This window comes from Taeniopygia guttata, chromosome 4 (genome assembly GCF_048771995.1).
Source record: "Taeniopygia guttata chromosome 4, bTaeGut7.mat, whole genome shotgun sequence".
In the NCBI taxonomy this organism is placed as follows: Eukaryota; Metazoa; Chordata; class Aves; order Passeriformes; family Estrildidae; genus Taeniopygia; species Taeniopygia guttata.
Window position 1 is genome coordinate 19800675 of NC_133028.1, and position 24722 is coordinate 19825396.

The window sequence follows — 24722 nt, forward strand, 5'->3', positions numbered from 1 at the left end:
AAGTTTGAAAATTAAGAAAAAACATTTTTTACACCCAAGCAATGATAGGTGTTCCCTTTAAATAATGTTTTCCAAATTTATTTGGGGGCGAATTAATACGCTGACTTACATATTTTAATGATTTTTTTTTCTCAGTCTCTGTTTACAGTTTTTTTACAACATCTCAAAATGAATTGAAGTCAGAATACAAAAACCAGGATAATATGATCTATTACCAGTTTTACTACTTAAACTGTTATGGACAGAATTTTTAAAAGACAGATTAAATCACTTTAATTTTCTCAGTTTGTTACCCATTTCAATGGACTTCCACTGACATTTGTAAGACTTAGAATTGCTGAAACAAAGGATGGAAGACATTAATAATGCAAACACAGTAAAAAAAAAAACCCTGAAAATATAGATCTTTTTAAGAAAATACATAATACACCAATAAACATAAAAAATACAGAATTATTTAGCATTTACGTATTTCTATACAAGCATACAAATATTAGAAGATATGGCATCATCTCTTTGCCACTTTTTTATGTGTCTGTTAAAAAAAATAGCTATGTGGTGCATTGTTTTGGTCTGAAGAAAGAGGTGCAACAAGCACTAACTCAGTGCTGTTTGGCAAAATTTATATTTTGTTCTTGTTTATTTTTATTCTCATAACAACCTGAGAATAAGCAGTAAGCATATTCCCTAAAGAAGGACATAGAAGAGCATATGACAAAAACTGACAAGTGTAAATCAGCCATCAGCATTAGAGATAATAGGCATAGTGTAGCATAACAATGCATAGTAGAGTGCAGTATGGAGCATTACTGTGCTGTATTGCATTGACTTCTGTTTCACATATAATATCTCATAAAATAATAGGGATTTCAAACACACACCAAAAAAAAAAAAATCACAGGATTTTTGTGGAGTTTTCTGATCATCCCCATTAAAAAAGTTGAAAATGGACAGGGGTGCCATGGCATTTTGAAGCCACTATGCCTAAAGTAATAGGAACAAATCCGTTCTACTTTGAGATGATCCTAATTTGCACTAATGGCTAGCAAAAAAGTGAAAGGCATGCTTTACATTTTAAAAGCAAAAAAAATAAAATACAATTTCTCTGAAACTGAAATACGTGGAGTCAAATGTGACGTTAGTGGTCTCTTAAAAAGAAAGGACTTGAAACACCAGATATTATTACAAAGTCTCATCGTTTTTTCAAGAAGTACTCATTTTCTGGTGTTTAAAAATAAAGAGTTCCAGGAGACAAAGTATGATGAGCTGTAAACTGTAACTACATTCCATATTTTTCACCATAGATATATTTAAATATCAGCAGGTTTCTGGCACAAACAGAAAACACTTTTATTTAGTTGACTCAAAGATATTTTCTTTCTTTCCTTAAGGTCATCATATTGATTCTGGCAAAATACTGTAAATATTAAATCCTCAGTCAATAAGCTTAATACTGACCTAAAAAGTCAATATATGCTTAGTAGTTGCAAAATACTAACAGAACATAGCTTGGTATGCTCTGTTCTCTATAATACTCTGTGCTTAAAATAGCAACATTGGTTTCATGTTTTTAAAGGAGTGGAAATGTTCTTTCCTGGAAAAAAAATAGCAGTAACATTTCTTAAAGCACTGAAATTTCCAACATCCTCTGTTGCCTAAAACGGTTTTGAAGCGTTGAAAATGAAACTAGCAACAGTTTTACAATCAAGTTGTATGTTTTAGAAAACCTCTTTTAAATAAGTGGTCATAAAAAAATTTACAAAAAATTAATGTGCCAGAATTAGGGACAAAAAGCTCACTCAAGTCGGAAACATACAAACTTTCATCTTATTAAAGACATAAATCTGATGCTGAGGCATAAATTACTACTAATACATGTAGTAATTATCACAAATTACGGTATGCATTTGTCAATACACAGGAGTTTACAATCTAGAGTTGCCAATAACTACAATATTAATTGATATATACCTTGGGCTGTGTGTTCTCAGAGAGAACTGTGTTACGGAATTGCTGAATGATTGAGATAGGATGATTCCTGGGGAAATCTTCCAGTCCAACTACCCTGTTTAAAGCAAGAAAATCTAGAACATGTTCCTCAGAATCATATAATCAGGTTTTGAATACCTCAGAATGAAGCCTCAATAGTTGCTCTGGACAGTTTTTTAGCATGTTTGATCAACCTCACTGTAAAAAAAAATTGGTTTTTTGTTTTTTATTTTGTTTGAATGGTGGTTTGGGTTTTGATTTGGTCTAGTTGTTTATGTTTGAAAATTTTAAATGGAAATTCCTGTATTTCAATAGAAATTTAAAAAACAAAAACAAAAACTCGAAACACTAAACACCTGTGCCCATTCTTATTCCTCTGTCACTTGGGCACATTGTGTAAAGAGTCTTCCTTGCACGTTTCCATCAAATATTTATATATTTTTATAAGATATCTCCAATTTCTCTTCTGGCTGAACAATCCCAACACTCTTAGCATTTCCTCATAATTCAGATGTTTCAGTCCCTTAAGTGTTTCTGAGGATTGTGGTCTCTTACTGTACTTGCTGTATCACAAATCCATTTGTCTTGTGTACTGAGCAGCCCAGAAATTGACTCAGCACTCCAGAGACATTTTACTGCACAGATCAGAGAGAAGGATCACCTCCGCCCACCATCTTCCTGATGCTGCTATGAGCTGCTGTTTTGGTTTGGGTTTTTTGGCCACAAGGATACACTGCTAGCCAGGTTCAACTCGTCCAGCCAAACTGGCAGCTTTTTTTCTGCAGTTCAGTGGTCACTAGACTTTCCTGGAGCATGAACTTGTGAAATCCCAGGTGCAGGATTTGACATTTCCCTTTGACGAACTTGATACATTTCTTGTTATGCTAGGAACAGACATAGCAAAATCTCAGGACAATCAAGGCTTGTTTTACAAAACACTGAGTTCATCCTCTCAGTAAAACATTTTGAAACTTCCTAGGGTACTGCCCATTCTTTTTATGTCAGTCAAAATATGATAATCATTATTTACTTTCATAAAGAGAAAGATGGCATAAATATTAACCAGAAACTACCATGGTATCTTACAGAACTTTTATTGTTTGGTTTTTTTTTTTAAATATAATTAAAAGCTATACTAGGATCAATTTGAACTGTGAATGTTGAAATTAGATGCCATTTTAAATCTGTATGTAAAATCACGAATAGAAATATTTATTATGTTATTCATGAACACATATTAAAAGTTATTTATCTTTTAAAAGGAGTTGTGCTTTGGGCATTGTTGTTTGGTTGCTACAGATATATAATTTACTGCAACATTAGAATTAATAAAGATTCTAAGTGCCAAAGCTGAGTTTTGCTTTCTCATAGGAAAATAGGATGATCCTCACTACATAAACATTCTAATGAATTATTTAGTTCTACTTTTGTGATGCTTTTTCTGTAAGCAAATAGTGCTTTCACTTCTTTTTTTTTTTTTTCCCTTGCTTGCTCACAGACTTTGAGGGGTGAATCGAAATCTTCCCAAGTGTCCTGGTTTAGGGCAAATTTAGGAGAAAACCTCTGGAAGGAGCCCCCAGAAAGCAAACCCACATGGACACTCCCCTCTCGCCCCGCTCCATCTGGTTCAGGAAGAATTTCCTTGGAGAGAAGTGGGGGGGAAAAAAAAAACCTGTTTATTTAAGAAGCAAAACACTCCCCAGCACCAAAAAATGAAAACCATGAGATGAAAAAAACTCTTTCACTGCTCTGAAGAGATGACAAATTCAGAAAGCCTCTCCTGGGAGTGGCTGCCCGGGTCTGGGCGCTGGGGATTGCTCTGGGCACTGGGGCTGGCTGCTGCAGATCACAGAGCGCAGGCTCTCAGTGCTCCTTGGTGTTTCCCAGGTCCCAGTCTGGAGCAGGTTGGAATGGTATTCAGGAAAGGAAAAGAAAAAACAAAAAAAACAGTCCAGGGAAAAAAAAAACTGGACAGCCTAGCTAAACTAACTAATAAGCAAAAGCCAAGGCAAAAGCAAAAAAGCAGGAGCAAGAGCAAGCAGGCAAGCACCAGCCTCTCCCAGACAACAGACCATGGCGGGAGGTGAGCCGGCTGATAACAAAACAAAACAAATCTTCACTTTTAGAGTCAGTCCTGAAAGCACAGAACATAATATCAAGCATAAACAGAATGCACGATTGGGGATACAAGCACCATAATGTCACCCTAGGACACCAAGTAAATATGGACAGTCTCAGGAGTATTTCTTTTCTGTTCTGCTTTCAGGAGCCATTACAATATAGAAAAATAGAATTCCTAATAAGATACTTCAATGGTATAAACAGTTCTTTCCCCTACCATAAGGTAATTTCAAAATAAAGCTATTTGACAATCTAGATAATTCATGCAGTCCAGCATAGTGCTCACAGTTAGCTTCTCATTACCAGTTTGCTAGAAGAATTTATGTGGCAAGCAGGGGTAGAGTGATTGGGGAACCCTAATGCAACTTCTGCACTTATGAAAATCTAAGTAAAAAGGAGCTTTGCATAAAGGAGAACTGTCTGTGCTTCTGTTTATTGGCACTGAACAATAAAATCATAATCAAACAGCAGTGACAACCTGGCAGGGTGTTATTTCAGAATATATATGCAGAAAAAGAATTATTTATTTTCCTTTTTCAGGCTGTTGGAGTACTATCATGCTGATTTTCTTTATTAAATTTGGCCTTTTGCCATTGCTGGCTTCTACTCCTTGACAGTATAGGATTTCCCAGAAAGCTTAGTCTGTTAACAGAAAACATCATTAGCTGCTTACTGAGCTTAGAGAGCTCATATTTCAGTTTTTAAGTATGGCATACATGCTGCAAAAAGCTCTCAAGACTGCTATAGACAACCCTGTAATTATTTGCCATAGAAGTCATAGTGATGACTTCATTTTTCCCTGTCTTTTTTATTTCTCTGTTCCTGTTTCATTCAAAGAACTGTGACCCTTGGTATTCATCCTTTCCTATTCTTTTCTATGAATGCTTAGTATAAAATAAATATGCTAGTATATAAGTTAATGTAGTGTCTTTTCAAATAAATATAAAAGCGAAAAGAGAAGTTTCGGAGGCAGGTAGTAAGATTTTTTATAAAATACAAATTTGAAAAAAATATGTTTCTTGTAAATAAGGATTAAAACATAGCAATATTCTTGGTAAAGAAATAGGATAGATATGAATATAAGCAACAAATAACATTAATGTAATAAGGAAGGTTAGGGTTAGACTGAAGTGATTTTTTATGAACTTAAGTTTCAAGAGAGGTGATTAATTTACTCTAGCACTGAATATTTTAAAGATAAAGTACAGACCATATTATATTGAAATTCCTCAGGTACCCTCTAACACCAATTTTGTCTTTTGAATTCAATGTGCCCATTCTGTGTGCAATTTAAAAATGTAGGGTTTTTTTGTTTCTATAGATGTTGCTTAACTTCAACAACCATAACATGATCATAATGTTTTCTCTGTGCATGAAATGAACGTATCATCAATTCACAATAAATTATGGCATGCATGCTAAGGATTTCATCTTACTTTATTCATTGACAAGGAAGAAAAGGACAAGTATTAATGGATAAGAACCAATAGAAGCCTATAAGATAAACTGGAAGAATGGATCACTGGAATACTGGTCTTAGTTTTCCAGGTGTTACAAAACATTTTTCAAAACAGTTATCATTTTGTTCTTAACTGTCATGCAAAATTGAGCTCCAGTTTAAATGAATAGGAGAAGAAAAAATATGCAGTCAATTTTTTCCTACTTCAGTCAGTCAAATGTCTTATGTCTGTGATATGAAATAAGGGACAGACATATATCACATCTTAGCTCCCATGAATTTTAAATGTGCATTTAAATATGGCTTGAAATCATCCTATGACATCTGCTTTGTGGAAAAAACAGGAGGTGAGTAAACTTCTACATTTTCAATCCTATCCTAAAACATGACTTTACCTTCTTCAGCTATAAATGGATCTGCAGCACCTGTGTTTAACCATTCAGTAGTAACAGATTCAGAGGCAATGGGCACAAACTGAAGCAGGGGAGATTCCCTCTAAATGTAAGAAAACACTTTTTTTTTATTATGAAGGTGACTGAGCATAGTTACAGCTTGCCCATAAAGTGAAACATCCCTTCTTGGAGGCATTCAAAGGATGGCTGGTCAAAGTGCTGGGTAATCTTCTCCAGGTGTCTTGAGCAGATATATTGGCCCAGATGACCTTCAGAAGTCCCTTCCAACATCAGTCATTTTGTGGTTTTGCCATCCTGTGATTTTGTAACTTCAGGAGAGTCACAGGAGTAAACTTGTTCTTCTTGGTCATCAGAATTGACACTGTGATCTTGATATTTTAATAAAAAAAAAAAATTAAAATATTTACTTGCTTTTAAGTTGTAGGAATATTTCTGTACCAGACTGCACATGCAAATTACTGCAGGAATGTTAAGAGTATGAAATTACCATGCAGGAACTGTTCTGTGCTAATTGCCCATGTTTTTATGATAAATTTGAGATAGTTTATTATTCCACTGAACAAACTAACTTGAATTTGTCTTAGATTTAGCCTAGGCATACAGGTAGGTAGAGCAAAGAAGCTGAAAGGAATTAGCTTGTTAGACTAGGCAACCTTATTGTTTGTCTGTAACCAGTTTGTGGGTCCTAAAATGACTTTCTGAAACATGAAGTAAGGAACATGAATAATAAATTTATTCAGACAGAGCTGGCTAAGACTGTTTGCAATGCATTTTGTAATGCATATAGACTTATATTTTTATTCCATAAATGTATATATACTCCAAGGGAACATTAAAATAAGAGACAATCCCACTGAAGAGTTAGATCATTTGAAGATGAAAGCTAAAACCCACAGAGGCACACAGGCGCCTGAGGGCACGACTGTACATGAGCAGAGTCAGCTGGCCAAATGTACAAGTAGCTTTGGTATTGAGGTTAAGTTTGCATATTTGCATATCAATATGCTAAAAATCATCTGTCCTTATGAGCTGAGTCCACAGAAGTAAAACTTGGCAATACTGGAAAATACTATGTCTACATTTTTCTGAAGCCATTTGGACCTGCTATGAAAGGTATGTCACAGGATGAGAAGGATCATAATAAAGGAAATTTACTGCTTCAGATATATTTGTGCTGTATTAGTTTATAGTACTAATTGAAAAATTAAAGGGAATTCCAGAACAGATTATTAAATTTAGAATATTTTTCTCATGCATGATGAAAAACAGTAGAGGATCTAAGTTACATTGATGGAAACTTTTTAGCAAAAACTTGCAGAATTTCTAAAAGATATTATGCCTTTGGCAAATATCTTTAAAATATCATTAAGACATAGCTCTCAGAGATTCCAACAGTGGCTGTACATGAATTAAAATATATTAGGGTTGGAATTTTCAAAAGGGAAAAAATTAATCTAATATCCAAATTTAATTTAATTTCCCAATTCAACGGCACTTTCAGCAAGTATTTGATATTTACCTCTATGGAGCTTTTCAAGCAATTCCAATTGTTATGGTTTGATTCCAACTTCATACATTGGTTTAGAACACTCACATAGATATCTCAAAGGATTCAGCAGGATTCCTGATATGATCACATCAGGAGGCATTATATGAGCACATAGGTATCTGCAAAATAAAAGTTCAAATAATACTTCCCAATTTCTAGGATGATAATAAAGATTAAGATTGAATTAGCAGTATAATGCATAGTATATGAAATCAGATTGTTTTTATTTGGAGAAATAAATATGACTTCTCTGATCTGTTCTCATTCGATCTCTGTTCTCCTTCAACATGCAAAAATTAGAGTATGCTTTTACTTTTACAAATCCTACTTGTGAAGACCTTTTGATGTAAATAATGATCATTAAGTAGCAAGTCTCATTAAGATGCAGGACTACCACTTTTTTTTTTTGCAATACTTTGATTTTCTGACAGGACTTCAAGGTAAGAGGTATAATTTGCCTGAAACGGCACTAAGAAAGAAGAATTTCTGATAAATAAAAGAGTTTTCATAGGATATTCTTACATAATCACTGAAGAATTGGAAGTTTATATGATCAGACATTATATTTGCCTATGATGGAGATTTTTGGAGTAGGCAATCAGGATTTAACTATTCTTTATAACACTGGAAATACCATTAAAGGTGAAAGTCCTTCTTTCAGTTATCCCTTGTGGGGTCTTAGACATATGTTCTTATATTCTAGCTGTCTATGCAGTGGAGAGCTTTAATTTATTGACCCACATTTGGTCATCATACTTCAAAGTCTTCAATCCTGTTATACAGTAAGAAACTCTTTTATACACTACGACAAAAAACCCAAGGAAAGTGACAGAATAAAAAGAAAGTAGAATCACTGAGGCTTAACTTCATGGAGAATGCCATAGTAAATTCATTTGTTCTGACTGTCCATCAAGAACAATTAATCTACCAGACCTACAGTTAATCTGCAAGGAGACAACAGGAATACTGTAACTAAAATGCACTGGATCAGTTTAAAAAATTATATTCAGTCTAATAACAGGGAACAAATTATTTTTCCCTCCTCATATGAGAAGCTAAAAGGTATGGGCATGTTAAAAGAACAGAGAAGATCTGGGACATGGAACAAGATTATCTAAGAGCTTATCAGTGTGTGAAACCGATTTTATTGTGTTGTTTAATTCAAAATGTGTGAAAAAGAATTACGTTTGGGTTTTTTTTCCAGATTAACTGTACCAGTAGATCATATTAGAAGTTTGAAGATAAGCAAATTAATCTAGTGCTGAATGAATTGAAGGCTTGTCTAAGACATTGAATGCAAGCTATTTTATTATCTTCCTGTGATAACTGATATATCTTCAGATTGGAGAAAAGGAAGGAGAATAGTTGGCTACTTTACTTTTAGAAGGGCTGCTATGGTATATTTTGTCTTTATGTCTAGTCATGATTCAGGGTTTTCAGGTTCATGATACTCCTGCATATCCCAATCCTGAAATAATAACCAGTAAAAAAAATCTTCCATTCAAGGTACAGGTAACTCTAGGACATCCTCATCTACTTGAACAGTGAAACAACTAGCATAACTCACTCTTTCAGTGATTATTTAAAATGGTTACCTATCTTTTGACTATGTAGAAAGACCTTGCACCCTTCAATTCTAAAAATAAAAACGAACAAACAAAAAAAAAACCAATGCCAAGTGCTAATCTGATTCTGATATCTGATTTTTCTCTAAACTCTTCATTGTCTGGAAACACTATATATGAAATACTGTATTAGAGAGTAACAAGGTTTACACCAAAAAATACTTACTGTCCTTGAAACAAATGATTGCATTTCTGGAAGTTAAGTCATATAAGAGAAAATTTTAGATGACCTCTTGATAATAAGCTAAATAAACAAAATATTCTAGCTTTTCTGACTCCAAACACAGCATCTCATACCTTTTTTTCTGGTGTGGCTGTGAAAAAAAACAAATGGAAAACCTTTTCAGCTGGACATACTGTAATCTAGCAAACTGCTGAATCTGATAAACATCTGTCTCATTTTCTGTTCTTGTTCACAAGAATCTAAAGAATTCATTTGTTTCCAGACATTTAGGTACCTGCCTGAATTTGGAATCCAAGTAAAAAAAGTAATGGTCAGATTTGACTGACAAGTTTTTTGTTCTTTTTTTTTTTTTTTGTCGTGTGTGTGTTTGTGTATGGGATTTTTTACTAAATTTCACACAAGTACTAAAGATTTTTAAAGATCACTGTTATGCATCAGAGTTAAAACTAATTAGCTTGTAGTGGAACATTCACAAATAGATGAGATCAACATATAAATTCAAGTATTGTTAGAGTTTATGTTCAGCCTTAATCACAGTTTTTGTCTATTATAGAACAATTTATTTTCTGTTTGTGTTTGTGGTACTCTCTTTTTAAAATATTCACTGGGTAAGAAAAATGGGTTTGGGATTTAAAGGGCTAGAAGTGCCTTATGGGCTGTAAGTCAGGGTATCAGTAAATGTCACTATTTCTACAATGGGAACTCCTGTTAAAGAGAAAGGTAGAGATTGTCTCAGATATTCTCCCCTCATATTGATGAAATCATAATATTTAGTTTACATTAGCAGGGAATTGCTCTAATCAGTAAAACATATCTATGCATTTAGACAATGAACAAAACATTACTGGCCAAGGCAGTAAGTTAAATTCATCATTGCTTAGCATTAATTTTCAATGCTGATGAAGTTGATTCAAATTAACTACCTCCAACCCCAAATTAAGGCTCCATTTCTTATTATTTTTGGATCCCAACTCCACTAAGATGGCCTACATTTCCAGACACTGTGTGGGTATGGATCTGACATGAAAATTACCACAGATGTAAGATAATAAGTCATCGGGATTTGGTCATCTATGCCTAGGTGAAGGTAAATTAGTCACCTAATTTATAGTTAGGTATTTAAACACCCATTAAAGTTCATCTCTTCTAAAGGTACTAAGACATTTTTTCTGTGTTGAGCTGTGGGTATCAAAAATTATTAAACAAGTTAAACATTGGAATCTCATTTCAGTAGGAATTAACCACTTAGTTTCCTTGGTGAATCTGTTTTGACAATATTCCATAATAAATTCAGTTCCATTGGAAAAAGCCTTTTAATGTAACCTGCAGATTATAAGAATATTACCATGATGCAGTTGATAGAAAATCTTATTCTAAAGTCTAAAATTTTCACATGTCTAATGGAAGGAATGTGATATATCGAGGTGCTGGAGCAGACATAATTCAGTGAGTTGAATGTGGCCTGTGTTGCCTATCACATGATATTCCTTGCGTCTTGACGTGCCTGTATTTTCATAATAATTGCACTTAGCTTTGTTTGTTACATTTTGAAATTTCTACTGAGCTCTGATTTTAAAACAAAAAAGTGGAATTAAACTTGATATATTCAAAACCCACTGAAAGTTGTTAAGTAATGAACACACCTCTACCTTGATAATATACCTAGAAATACGTGATGGAGTCTGAAGTAGTTTTTACCTGCATCTCAAAAAAAGAACAAAAGGTTCTAGTCAGAAGAGAAGAGTACTTAGAAGAGAAAAATACTATGTCATCATACTCATCCAGCTGGTTAAAGGCTAGGAAAAGATTAATAGTTATACTACAAATTAAAATGTGAATATAATAATGTAATTTTATTCTACTTTCATTGTAATTGAAAAGGTGTAATGAGAGAGATGGATGTGGTTTGAAGTGTGCATGTAATGAAGTACCTCAAACTGTGAACACATGGGTAATTAAAAGGAAACTAATCTCATCCAAAATAGTATTGGGCATTGGCTAATCAAATAATAATGTTAATCTTGCTATCCAAGAAAGTAATTTTCTATTCCAGAGATTTTGTAGTTTTATAATGCATCATGTTATGTTTGTTGCCATGGACTTTAATTGGGAAATGCATAATTCATAGGATTGAATTTAATGCTATTGAAATTATATTTAGATTTTGTACTTGGATATCCTAGAAAATGTCATGCCTTTTGCATCTGCTATTGTGCTATTTGTTCATTGTATTTATAATTTACCATTGTACACACTGTAAAACTTCTGTTAAATTTATGTAGCAGCATATGTGAACATTTTTCATGGTTAATCCTTGTAAAACCAGTTTCTCTAATTGTAATACTTCTAGCATATAGCAGTAAAGAGGGAAGAATAAAATGCCACAAAGTATTTCTTTTTCTTAGAGTTCTGTTTTCTTTTTAATTTGGGCAATCTCCAGGGCCAGGTATCATTCATCATGAAATTGGGCTGAATCTAGGAAGATAACCTATCCTTTCATTTGCAAATGAAATTGTCAATAAACCTCGTCTGCATCGCTCACAATGATGTCAGCTCTTAGAGTCAGACCACAAAACCTGCTGTGAAGACTCCTTGAGCATTACTTTACAAATAGATGTATTAAAAATATAGGAGAAAAAAGAATGAGAAGCCAGAACCACTGATCTAATTTCCACAATCTTCATAATTTAGTTTCAGAATTCCATTATGACTACTATGTTTGTTTTAAACAAGCTCAGGAGATTAATTTTATCCTTTTTTCTCTGTATACAAGGTACCATATGTATAGTAACATATACATTCTGTCCAATACATATTATGGAATAGAAAAAAAAACAAACCAAAATGAAAAAAAACCCTAAACAACAGCTTCATTTCTCAGCCATACTTCTAAGCATACTATAATTTTCAGATGACAAATTATGGAACTAAGTGAAATAATTTGATGGGAAACATTTTATTCCCAAATTCATCAATGCTTAATCCACATGTCAGTAGGAGTGTATGACTTGTCAACTGTTGTGCTATAGTATTTCAAATTAAAATTCTCTTTAATTTTCCAGGATGCTGGAAGATATAGTTGTCTTAGTGGTGGTTCCATATAACTTCCAGTTGTAACAATTTTTATTGAGCATAAACTGAATTGAAGGAAGGCAGCATAATTGGTAGTCACAGAGATAAAAGAAAAATATTATCCAATGGATAGTCTGCTGTAGTATCTAGGTAAGATGCACATTCAGAATGAAATAAAAACCACTGCTGTAAACTGTTTAGATTTTTAATTTTGCTTTAATCAAAGCCATTTTCACATTGTAATTTGATTTGTTTGACATTAATCAGAAACTGCAAATACAAATAATGAAAATGGTTCTTGCTAATAGGTAGGCAGATGGATTTTCTCCATAAATATTTCAAGAGAGAAGTCAATCCATAATATTATTGATTGAACATGAAATAAAAAGTGTCTATTTTTCGCTTGCTGAATATACAAGAAATGATGTTCTGCTAATAGGAACTGCATATCCAGCAAGAAACAAATTATGTTCATGTGATCTCTTGCTGTGATGACTTCAGATCTCACAGTCTAAGTAGTGTGTCAGGCCAAATCTGAATCTTCTGTATAGGAAAACAAAAGATGAAGATTCAAACAGCTTCAGGTACATATGTTAGTTGTTCAGCAATTGGATTTTTTTCCCTCCAGTAAGCTGTGAGCATGAATCCCCTCATGGTGCAAGGGGTCATTCTGCAGCTGGAAATAGTATGTTCAAAGTCTTGCTATAATACTCGTTAAAAAGCCCATGAAAGTTTTAAAGGAAAGTAGTTGTTTTTATCTGTGGTGTTAGACAAATTTCTCACCCCTGTAGCCCCCAGCTACGAAAACCAGGCCATGCAAAACAACTACAAAAGAGAAAGTTAATTTTACATGCATTTATATTTTTGCAGAACTCCCCCTCATTTGCAATACACAGGGCATCCATCTGTTTAGTCCATAGTCATGACATCAGCTTTGTTTTTCATTGTAGTTCACTGTTTGTATACACTCCTTTCTGTTACCCATAATAATTAGAAATTAAGAACTGTTTTTTTGGCCCATACACTAACAGTTTCTGATCATACATTCCCATCAGCTGGACTACATGCTTATTGTAAGAAATAAATGAACTGGAAAGAAATTAACTCTGCAATCCTAATAAAACACAAGAGGCTCATGAAAAATCTACAGTTTCACATGAAATTTACAAAAAGCACTCCTTTTCCCCTCAGTTCTACAGAAATCAGGAGTAAATCAGATTATAGTCCCCAAGAATACCACAGTCAAAAGATGAACTGGAATCAGATGGATGGAAATTAAGGTGTATGGTAGGAAAGGCTGGAGCCATGGGAGGGAAGCTGATTCCTCCTTCTCCCAGTAGTGTCAATTTGTGAGATTAACTTTGCCGTCTCATGAACCTTCATAATCAAAATGGAGTAAGAATCTGCTTGAAGTGGAAATACAAGAAAGAAATTTGCTGCCATGAATTTTCTGTTCATCCTTCTAATTAATGCAAATTGAACTCGAGGGTGGGCAGAAAGACAGAATCTCTGATAATGTGAGGGGCCCACCTACACACAAAGAAATTTCCATCTTCTTTTGCTGAAGAGATCTTGAGCTCATCAGCTCAGTCTCCAGGACTGTGGACAAAAAGGACTACAGCCATGTGCATTATCAGTAAAATGCCAGCTCCTGGTATTGAATACCCACTTAGGGTGATTGCTTAAGAGATGATTGTTGAGAACTGACTGTTTTGTGTATGTAGTGTCAGGGATCAGTCATGTATGAGAACTATCCCCTAACATATGTAGTAAATTAACTGAACAACATTATGTTTTAGTTTGCAATTGGCTTCATTTATCAGTCTTCTAAACAAGGAGCAGCCTCTGATTCCCAGACACACTCGTAAAAACACCTGTTCTGTGAGTTCTGTTGCAACTCACTTTTCATTCCCTGATTTCAATGTTAGTGAATGAGAATAATGCATGAAAATTAGAAATGCTTTCAATGTTACTTCAAAATATTCAAAAAGTGAGCAGTTCTGCTGCTTTAGAAGGTATACAGGCCAATTTAAATGGTGATGAGAGTGGCTAGGTATAATCAAATAACAAAATCTCCCTTCACAGACTTATGTAAGAATCAGACTGTTCTTCATCACTCCTTCTGAATCTATGGCCCCAGCTTGGAGTACAAAACCTGATCCTCTAGAGTCTGCTAATCAAGAGTTTTGACTGAGAAGGGAAAAAGTGCAAGAATTGGAAACTTAAAAACCCTGAAAACTACAAAAGACTTTCTTGCTTCTTCCAAAAGTTAAAAATGCTGCTTTTGCAGCTGCTGCAGATTCTACCTTCTTGGGAGCCGTGAAGTGATCTTGAGCCTCAAAGATTGCTCTTCTATCAGTAATTATAGAACAAAGTGTTGCGACTAAGAGAAGTTTGTTAATTTCATTTTGCAAAATGCTTTTACTAGTTCTGCTGCATCAGCTTCTCCTTAGTTCCACTGATTGTGCTGAAAGTAGTATTTTTCCCCACCCCAGAAGTACCTTAAAGAAAATCTAAACAATTTTACAAAGCATTCTTAAGTTATAGGAAGAAAAAGAAGCAGGGAGAAATTGGTGGGAAAAAAAATGTGAGAAACTGAAAAAAAGAAAAGAGCAACATGGAATTGTGAACTGAATGGTGTGAAAGAGAAATACAACAGCAAATAATGTATAATTCTATTCACATAATTGTGTTTTTTAAAGGAAATAAGAAAAAAGAAAGTATTTAAAAGCAGAAAGACAACACTTATGTCTAAAGCAGCATTTCATTGTCAATAAAAAAATTGAATAGAAAATTCACTAGTCACGACTTAAATTTCATATGCTATATTTGTAAATCCCCACAATTTTTGGAAGTAAGCTCTGACTTTTTACAAACTCCTAGTACTTCCCCACACAAAAATGTAATTGTTTTAGAACAAATTACTTAACTGGAATTATAAACACAGCAGATGTATCTTGACATTCCCCTTTTTCAGTGAACACAGCAACAAGGAGTGCAGTTTTGGGGTCATTGTAGAAAACAATGCAATCAAGATAATGAAGTACAGAATTAATTTAAAAATCAATCTATAATAAAAGCTGTACCTTTAATTCTGCAAGAGACACTGTGCTGTTGAAATGTTACACTGAGAGCTAGGAGTCCTTAAAAAATAAAAAAAATAAAATGCAAACAAAAATTTTATAGAAGAGTATTTTTGAATATGTTTATTTTCCTCTAAATATATCTTTAAAATATCATCACTTATTACTCATTCAATTTAATGGACACTGTGGGCAGAAATAGTACTGGATTAAATGAATACTCATAATTAGCTTTAACGCTTAGGGCCATATTTATTGATAGATGGGAGGTCAGCTTTGATTTTGGTGTCATACAGAGCTTCTCTGGAAATCTGGCTGTAAATTTATTACTCTGATTCAAACCACAAGTGAATTACTGTGATACTGTGATACAAAAATATGTTACTGTGAGTTTCCAGCAAATGAGTGATGTGAAAACTGTGAGATTTGATATAATATTATACTCAGTCTCAAAGGGTTGTAACGTTCCTGTTAGCAGCCGAAATGGTGCTCTGGAAGAGAGGTGTCCTGTGTCCAAAGCAGTGATAACACTGGGATGTTTCCAGTACTGCTGAGCAGAGCTTACACAGAGTCAAGGCCCTTCCTGCCTCACACCAACCCACCAGCCAGGGGGCCAAAGTCACACAAGAAGGTGGGAGAGACACACAAGAAGGCGGGAGAGCTGGGACATCTGGCATTCAGTTCTACTACAGACTTTATTCCTTCTACTTTTCTTGAGGCCAAAATCTTCAGTTTTATTGGAACAAGGATTGAAGGATCAAGAAGTCACTATTGTCCCTCAATGAAAAGGTAGAAGATTTACATATTTCTGCACTCTCAGTGCTGGAAAGTAAACAAAACCTTTTCAATCAATTCTGAAAGCAGGCCCAAGCTTCCTACAACTCTAACAGAAATAATAATTTTACCATAGATTCAAAATTTTAAACGTCAAGAGATACTTAGAAGTGGATGCAGATGCATCACTGCCTAATGTAAACCTCAGATTTATTTAAGTGCAGAAATTTGATATGTCTTTTTTCTTATTACAGTCTTGAGGAAACAGACATAGCATGGTATAAGGAATTCTCAGACATAGTGCTTCAAGATTTCATGTCCTTCATATTTCTTATGATTTGTCAAAACTATGCAAATCACTCTTAATATTTTGATTTTTTCATCAATACAAATATCTCTTTCAAAGAACGATTTATTATACTTGCTAAAAATGTCTTCTGGTAGGCTCTATAATAGAAGGGGAGACCAAGCAACATAAATTGTCTAAAGCATCCAATTTCCAGAATTTTTTCTTAGCTACATACATTTCTTTGGTCTGCCAATACGAATTCACTCTGTAGTAGAAACAAAGAAAAGGAATAATCATTGGCTACATAGTAAAGTACTCTATTATAGAGATTTACTCTGTAACATCTACTCTATAACCTCTGCTGGAAAGACTACTTCTAAGGAGATTATGATTTTTTTTTTTGGTAATTAAAGAAAATACTTAATCTATGAAATGTGTTCATTAAATAGGGAATCAGTTAGCTTCAAAGTAGTTATCTAACTCAATGTTATTGTTATAATCTGTTGAATTTCTCAACACCTCTTTGACAACGAGGTTTAATGTCAGATACTGTATGACATAACCTTAGTTCCACTATGTCACTATGTTTTAAAAATGTTACACTTCAATACCAACATTTTGAAGAAATAAACCGCCTAAGTTCTAAATCCAAATGAGCCTTCAGCATAGGATTGTCCTGTATAATCATTACATTTTACATGGAACAAGTCAATATTCCCTACGAGACTTAATTGCAATTGTTCTGTCTGAGGACAAGAACACGCTATGGCTATTTCACAGCTTTATGCAAATAAAAGGGACTATATAGGTTTCTTCTAAGAAATCCAGAGGTCTTATCATATTGAATACAGCATCACGGAGGACATACATTTCACAGATGACCCCAAGAATAATGTTTCTTGCCTGTCAATGAAAATAGTTTCATGGAAGAGCAAGATTTCATAGTACATGACCATCAAAGCAGAATGAAACAAGAAAAAATGTGAAGGCTAAATATGTAAGAGATCATTTTCCTACAAAACCGAGGTTTTAGTGTTTATATCCTAATATATGAAGATTTCACTTTCAAATATAAATCAGCTGAAACCCAAACAGCCAATAAAATGTTGCTAACTTGTTTGCTTTTTAAATTTTCAGTAGTTACTACAAATTAATTCCATATATCTACAATAATCAAATATCTTACTCTTTTTCTTTAAGTGTCACTGTGAAACATTAAATATGTAAAATTCCAAGCTCTGGTGGCAATTTTGAAACAAGAACAGATAGGCCTTAAATACAGTTTTTATTTTATTTTCATAATTAGTTTGCCTATTAGGCAAATATGCCTCTCTGCTAATATGAAAAAAAAAAGGGAACATGATCTACTTTAGTAATCATGTAGGACTTTATATTTCTTATCATGCCGGGTGCTCTCTTCTCCCCTCTGCTTTCCCTTGCCCCGGCTAGCCCTGGGGAGAAGGAGAGCGGGCAGATCTCCAGCGCCTCCCGCTGAGCCCTCGCGGGCTTTGGGCTGCACTGGGTGGGTTTGGAGAGCAATCAGCGAACCCCATGGCGGTTTAATGAAGAGAGTCTTTCTCTGGGGGGCGAATTCCGTTTTATTGCAATCCAACGGGGAAAAACAATAATCCGAAGGGAACCAGGCGAGCCGCGCCGGCGTTCGTCGGGGCCGCGCTAGCGGGCGGGGTGGAGCGGCGCATGCTGGAGCCGGCCAGGAGAGAAGCCCCGAGCAGCTTGGCCGGGCGGCGGCGTGCACTGGTGCCAGCCAGGAGAAAGCCCCGAGTGCGCTGCGCGCACGGACTAAGTACGGGACAGGGGGAAACTGGGGCAGCCAATGGGGTAATGCCACGGGGGGTTTGAGGGTAGTGGGGTACGGGGGTACATCCAATGAGGGACGGACAGGTGGAGGGTCCCAGGTCGTCTGCCTATTGCCCGGCGTCCCGGGTGGAAGATTCCAGGTGGTGGGGAGGGATACCAAGTGACAGACAGGCATTTGGGGGTAAACACAATGACTTGACATTTCTTGGGGACAACAGACCCGCGGGGAGAGACAGGAAGACCTGGGGGGAGTCGTTATAGGACCGGGGGTACATGGAACAAACTTATACATAATACAAATGTAATAAAACATAAAGAACACAACTCTACATCATCATGATTACTTATTTTCTCATTACTTTTCCGTTACCACAAAATCACAGAATCATCAAGGTTGGAAGAGATCTTCAAGCTCAATTAGCCCAGCCTTCAACCCAGCATCACCATAATCACCCCCTTGTGTCACACCCGAATGCTTCTTCAACACTTTCCCAGGGAGTGATGTTCCACCACCCACCTGGGCAACTTATTCCAATGCCTAACCACTCTCTCAGTGATGTCTTTTTTTTCTACTACCTAATCTGAACTCACCCCAATTATGGTAAATATCATCTGCATTTCTTTCTTTGGTCTTTTAATTCTTGAAAAGGATCAGGCCATGAAAATACGCTACCACATTCTGATTTCCTTCTGTTCTGTTCATTTATTAGGAACACCATTGTGGGTATTGTTGTTATTACCCTGACATAAATTTGTGTTCCACTGAGATTTTATATTTTTATATCATAGTGTGATAAAAAAAAAAATACTCAGAAAGTTATTCCTTTTTCAAAATATTGATATAAAAGATTTTTAGGTTTTCCTATATTTTTCATTTATTTTCAACCTGTATGCAGTGATTTTCCCAATTAAAATTATAGCAATAGATAATGTATGTCACGTAAAATCTGCATATGAATAAACTCTCAAATATTCCTTTAACTCAAAACAATTTTTAATCAATTTAAGCAAAAGAAGAAAAGCTCCTACCTTCTCTGTATCTGAACACGGATTATGCTTTAGAAATGGTATGAAAAAATAGACGTCTAGTGTCTGTCTCTGATGGTGAATAATGTTATTGGTTGCTGGATACACTGTCTCCTATATCAATAAGTATTTCTAGAACTTATTTAATTCTGAATTTGCAGGTTGTGAATGTATTGTCATTTCTTCATAATAATGAAATGAAGAAAAATTCACAGCAAAAAAGTAGAAAAAAAAGTTTGAATTGAGTTAATTTTTCAAAAATATAACAGATTCTAATTGTCTCTGAATGTTTCTAAATCATTAAAAAGAAAATCCTGTGCCTAAAATACTAGGTAATATACAAATTGTTTGCTGCCATGGAAACTGACAAGTTAAGAGATGCTTGAATTTCTGTGTGTAATTTTACCATACCTTTCTCATACAGATTTAATGCATTTTACTTTTTATATTAGACCATTTCTTCAAAAATAGTTTCTTTGTAATCGTTACTCTCAACTAGTTACCCTTAACTTGCAATATGACTGAATGGTATGGAAATGTCAGAGGCTTTAATTCTTGCAATGCTAGTTGCTACTAAAAACTATATATTTTAAAATCCAATGCTCTTGTATAAGAAAATAAAGTACTTTAGATTGGTGAGCCTAGAGACATTCAACCAAACTAATAGTAATAATGACATTTTAGCACATTCAAATTACCATTGATTCTTTCAATGGTCTAAGTAAAACAGCCCTTTTGGTAGGTTTTTCATTTAGATTTTTTAGACAGCTTCATCTTTCATTTATCCCATTAAATGAACTAGCACTTCTTACAGACATTTCAGAAGTAGTTCTGACAAGTGGACTGTATAATACTCAGATGATAACTATTGCCTATTAATGCAAACCAGCTAACCATCCAGCAATTGCTTATCATCCACAGACTGATGCCCAACCCAGTCCTGAGCAGCAAGCAATCAGTGGCTTCCAGCAGTTTTTATATGGAGCATAACATTCTGTGATCTGGAACATCCCTTTGGCCAGTTTAGGTCAGTTGTCCTGGCCATTCTTCCTCTCAACTTCCATTATACATAACTCACAGAGCATGAGAACTGAGAAGTCCTGGATTTAAAGTAAAATCTACTTAGCAATAGCTAAAACATCAGTGTGTTGCCAACATTATTCTCATACTGAATCCAAAATAGAGCATTGCAACTGCTACTAAAAAGAACATTAGTTCTAACCTTACCAGGAGTATAAGAACTTTTCTTATAAGTTTGTGTTTTCTACTAAAAACAAAAAAACATTGCTACTGTATTTGCAGGCAATGCAAGGTTTACCTATGATGGTGCAACCATCACATTATTGATGCGCAATTTCTACTTCAGTGTCCAGAATGTTGTAAAGACCAATATTTGGAATGGGTTGAGGAAAGCAGATATGAAAAAGTATCAATCCCTGGACATGGCTAGAATAATAAACATGTTCTGCTATGTTTACCCAGCTGTCTAAATTAGGTTTCACATGTATTTTTCTCCTATAGAGACAAAACCAAAGTTGAATATTGTAGGTACCACCTTACAAATTTAATTATTTTCTTTTTAGTGTCATGACTTGTCTTCAAAATTAAAATTAAACTAGCAAAAGAAAAAAAAAAGGGGGGGTGGAATATTGAGGTGGTCAACGTGTTTACTTTTAGCTTTTGACCAAAGACATACGTTATCCCAATTTCTTGGATACTATACCATTTTATAAAGCATATACGAGACTACCCTCACCTGTCCTATTCATTTTTAAACCAGTAAGATGAAGCCAACTAGAAATCTGCGTGTAGAAATCTTCAGTGTAGATCCAGAATGAAAGTATCAGACACACCATTTTCGTTATAGACATCATTTATATTTTAAATTACACATATTTGCTTTCAGTAGGTTTAGAGATGCTTTGTCGCTAAAGGCAGATACAGAGTTTTATATTTGATACCGAGGTAGGTAAACTAAGGACACCTATATAAAAAGATTGCTTTTTACAACAAATTGCATTCCTATTTAATTGAAATAGTATAAACTTGTCTCTATGAATACTATGAGTATATGAAACAAGGTAAGATACGCACATATATACACACAAGAATACATATACATATATATGTGTACAAAGTCTCGGGTTTTAGTTCTAGCTCTAAGAAGGGGGATCTCAGCCAGAAAATACTGCAATAGGTTCTTTCCTGTTATTGAAAAGAGGAGAATATCATAAGGAACACTTTTTCAGGAATCCTCTTTGAGAAAACTCACAAATGCACAGAAGGGGAGATTTTGAAGGCTAGAATGTAATTTCCTCTAATTGTATTGACCTTGAAGAGATCTAAAAACTGCTACTTAATTTTTGTCTTGGACTGGGTCTGTCAATACACATCTATCTTCAAGCAGAAAAAAAAAAGCTCTTTTACACAGAAGATTCCACACCTCTGCAAAACTGCTTGACTTTTCTTGATTAACCTCATATCCTTCTATGACAAGGTGACCCAACTAGTGGATTTTAGTGAATCATTCTCCTGGAGAAATTGGCTACCCATGGCTTGGATGGCTGCACTGTTTGCTGGGTAAAAAGCTGACTTTACTCAGGCTTCTCTAAAGTAAAAAATGACAACACAAGGTAAAACAGCTTCAAGTTGCACCAGGAGAGGCTTAGCTTGGCTAGAAGGAAAAAACTTCTTCCCTGAAAGGGTGGAACTGCCCATGGAAATGGTGCTATCCCTCTTCCTGGAACTGCTCAAGAGGTGTCTGGATGTGGCATTTGAGGACATGCTTTAGTGCTGAACATGGTGATGCCTGCATAATGGTTGAACTCGATCTTAGAGGCATTTTATAATCTTAATGATTTTATCATTCTATAAGATAAATACAGGGAAAAGTGAAAATTAATTAAAGTTTTTCTATAGCTAATTTTGTCTAATTTCAAAATAAAATCTGTTACATTTACATTTAGCAATGAAATGCTATGGTATGTGAATTGTAAAATTTACATTAAAATGTCAGATATTTATCAAAATAATTGATTCCCTAAGTTTAAAATATAGACATTTACTATTAAGATATAAAGCCTTTCACCTCTTTAATGAACAAATAACTGCAGCCATATTTGATGTTAAAAAAAAAATTAAACCCCCAAATGTGGACCACATAAGTATAAGGGTAAGAATCCCATAATTACATTTACTTAGAACTATGCTCCACAAGGAATTAGATAACCAGCTTCTTTTAAAAAATTAGAAAAGAGTTCTGGCAGCAAAAGAAATCCTTAGTTTTGGATACAGTAAGTTTTAAATGTTGATGACTAAGACTTTAACACAAAGCACATTAATTTCAAGCTTTCAGGCTTTAAGCATTATAGATCTAACACTGAATATAAGAGGAGACTGCAAATACTTTCCAGAGAAAATGAACTTAAAAGTTGACATTTGAAATCAGAGCAATGGATTAAATTCTGTTAAGAAGCTGTATTGAAAATGGAAATTACTTAATACTGAGTACAAGAAATGCCAGTGAATACATTATCTATTTTATATATATATATATATATATATATATATATGTATGTATGTACCTTAGTATTAATAAATTGTGTTTTACAACAAATTTTCATGGAATGACAAAATAGCTTGGTTTGGAAACAACTTTACAGATCATCTAGTTTAAAACCCCACTGTCATGGGCAGAGATGTCACGATGTCACTAGATCAGGTTGCTCAGGGCTCCATCAACCAAGCTTTGACCACTTCTAGCTTTCTATCAGACTTGGTCCATAGGTTCCTTCTTAACATCCATAACATGAAAGGAGTCGAAAAAGTCCCAGCAGTAATCCATGCAACAAGAGACATTTATTCTTTATTTCAGTTTTAGTACTCAAAGGTCTAATGAAGTTCTGATCACCTGAGATCTCTCTAGTCCTTATATTTGCCTTAGTCTTAGAGCAGGTTGAGAGTATGTCTATATTACACTTCCACTCTGGATTAGGGGCATGTTTTTGATGCTAACGTCCCCGTATACCATGCTTTAATGTACTTTGCAGGAGAGTCTCAGAGCACAGCTGCATTAATTTCAAGTGAAACTAAGCTGATAATGCACAGCAAAGGTACAACCAATGACTTTCTGTTATTAATACCATTCAGTTCATTAAAGCAGATTGAAGACAATCTGAAGTAACCCCACATGAAACATGTTAATGGTGGATGTCGTGTTATTGACAGCTGCTTTGATTTGCAAGTCCATTTCTACTGTTCATCTTTACTTGCCTAAGTAGACATAACCTACATGAGTCCCCACTTCTGCTCTCATGTTACAGTACAATCAATGAAAAATACTTATGCTTTTCTCTAGAGAATACACAAGTTATGTCCTCACTCTTTTGAGCTCAAGAATAGCTTTAAGTAGTAGGTGACTTGTGCTGTGCTTTTAAGAGAGAGCAGTGAATAGCTACAAAGTATGCAAGACGATAACCCCAAACACAGAGAGTCAGGTAGAATCCGGGTAAAATGCTAACAAGTATACTTTATGAGTCAAACTTTCAACTAGACAGTGAAACTGAGTAGAAGATTTCCATCAGAGAAAGCAGAATAAATATACCAAGCAGATTTTTATTCTGTTAAACACCAGCAGTGTTTTCTACTGAACTGATTCCAAAACTAAGAAATAACAATTTAAAGTCTAACTATATATAAGAATGAAAAAAAAAAACCCAAAGAAGAATGTTTAAATAAGCTATATTCATTTATGAAAGAACCAAACAGAAAATTTAGCACTTGCAGGTTAACTATTTCAGTAGCTGATAACGCTCAAACTGAAAAATGGAATCCAAACCTATGAGTTAAGCACTGCATATGGGAGAATTACAAGTTTCTGAAATTTGCCAGAATTTCTACAAAGTAATAATAAAACATTTACATACCTAGTGAAAAATACTAAATATTAGATGCTTGTAAACTTCTATCTTTCTGCAAGAGCTCAAAATTTACTAGACCACAAAGAGAAGAGAATACAGCTTAGTTGCTCTTTTGTTCATATGCAATCAGAACTATTTTTTAAATGTGAGTTAAAATCCATGATGGCATCAAATGACATGCAGAAGGGTGTGCTGGTATATCTTCCCCTCCTGTACCTGACCCCTGCTTCAGCAAATTGCAGCCAGAGTGAAAAATTAGGGCTAAAACCAACTGTCTTGGAACCCTATAAATAGGGGTTTCAATTGAGACCTTCTGAGCCTTCCTGGACCCCAGTGGGCTGCATACAGCAATATTCCTCTTCATGGAATGCCTCTCAGAGCCAGTGAAGTCTCAAGTTTGC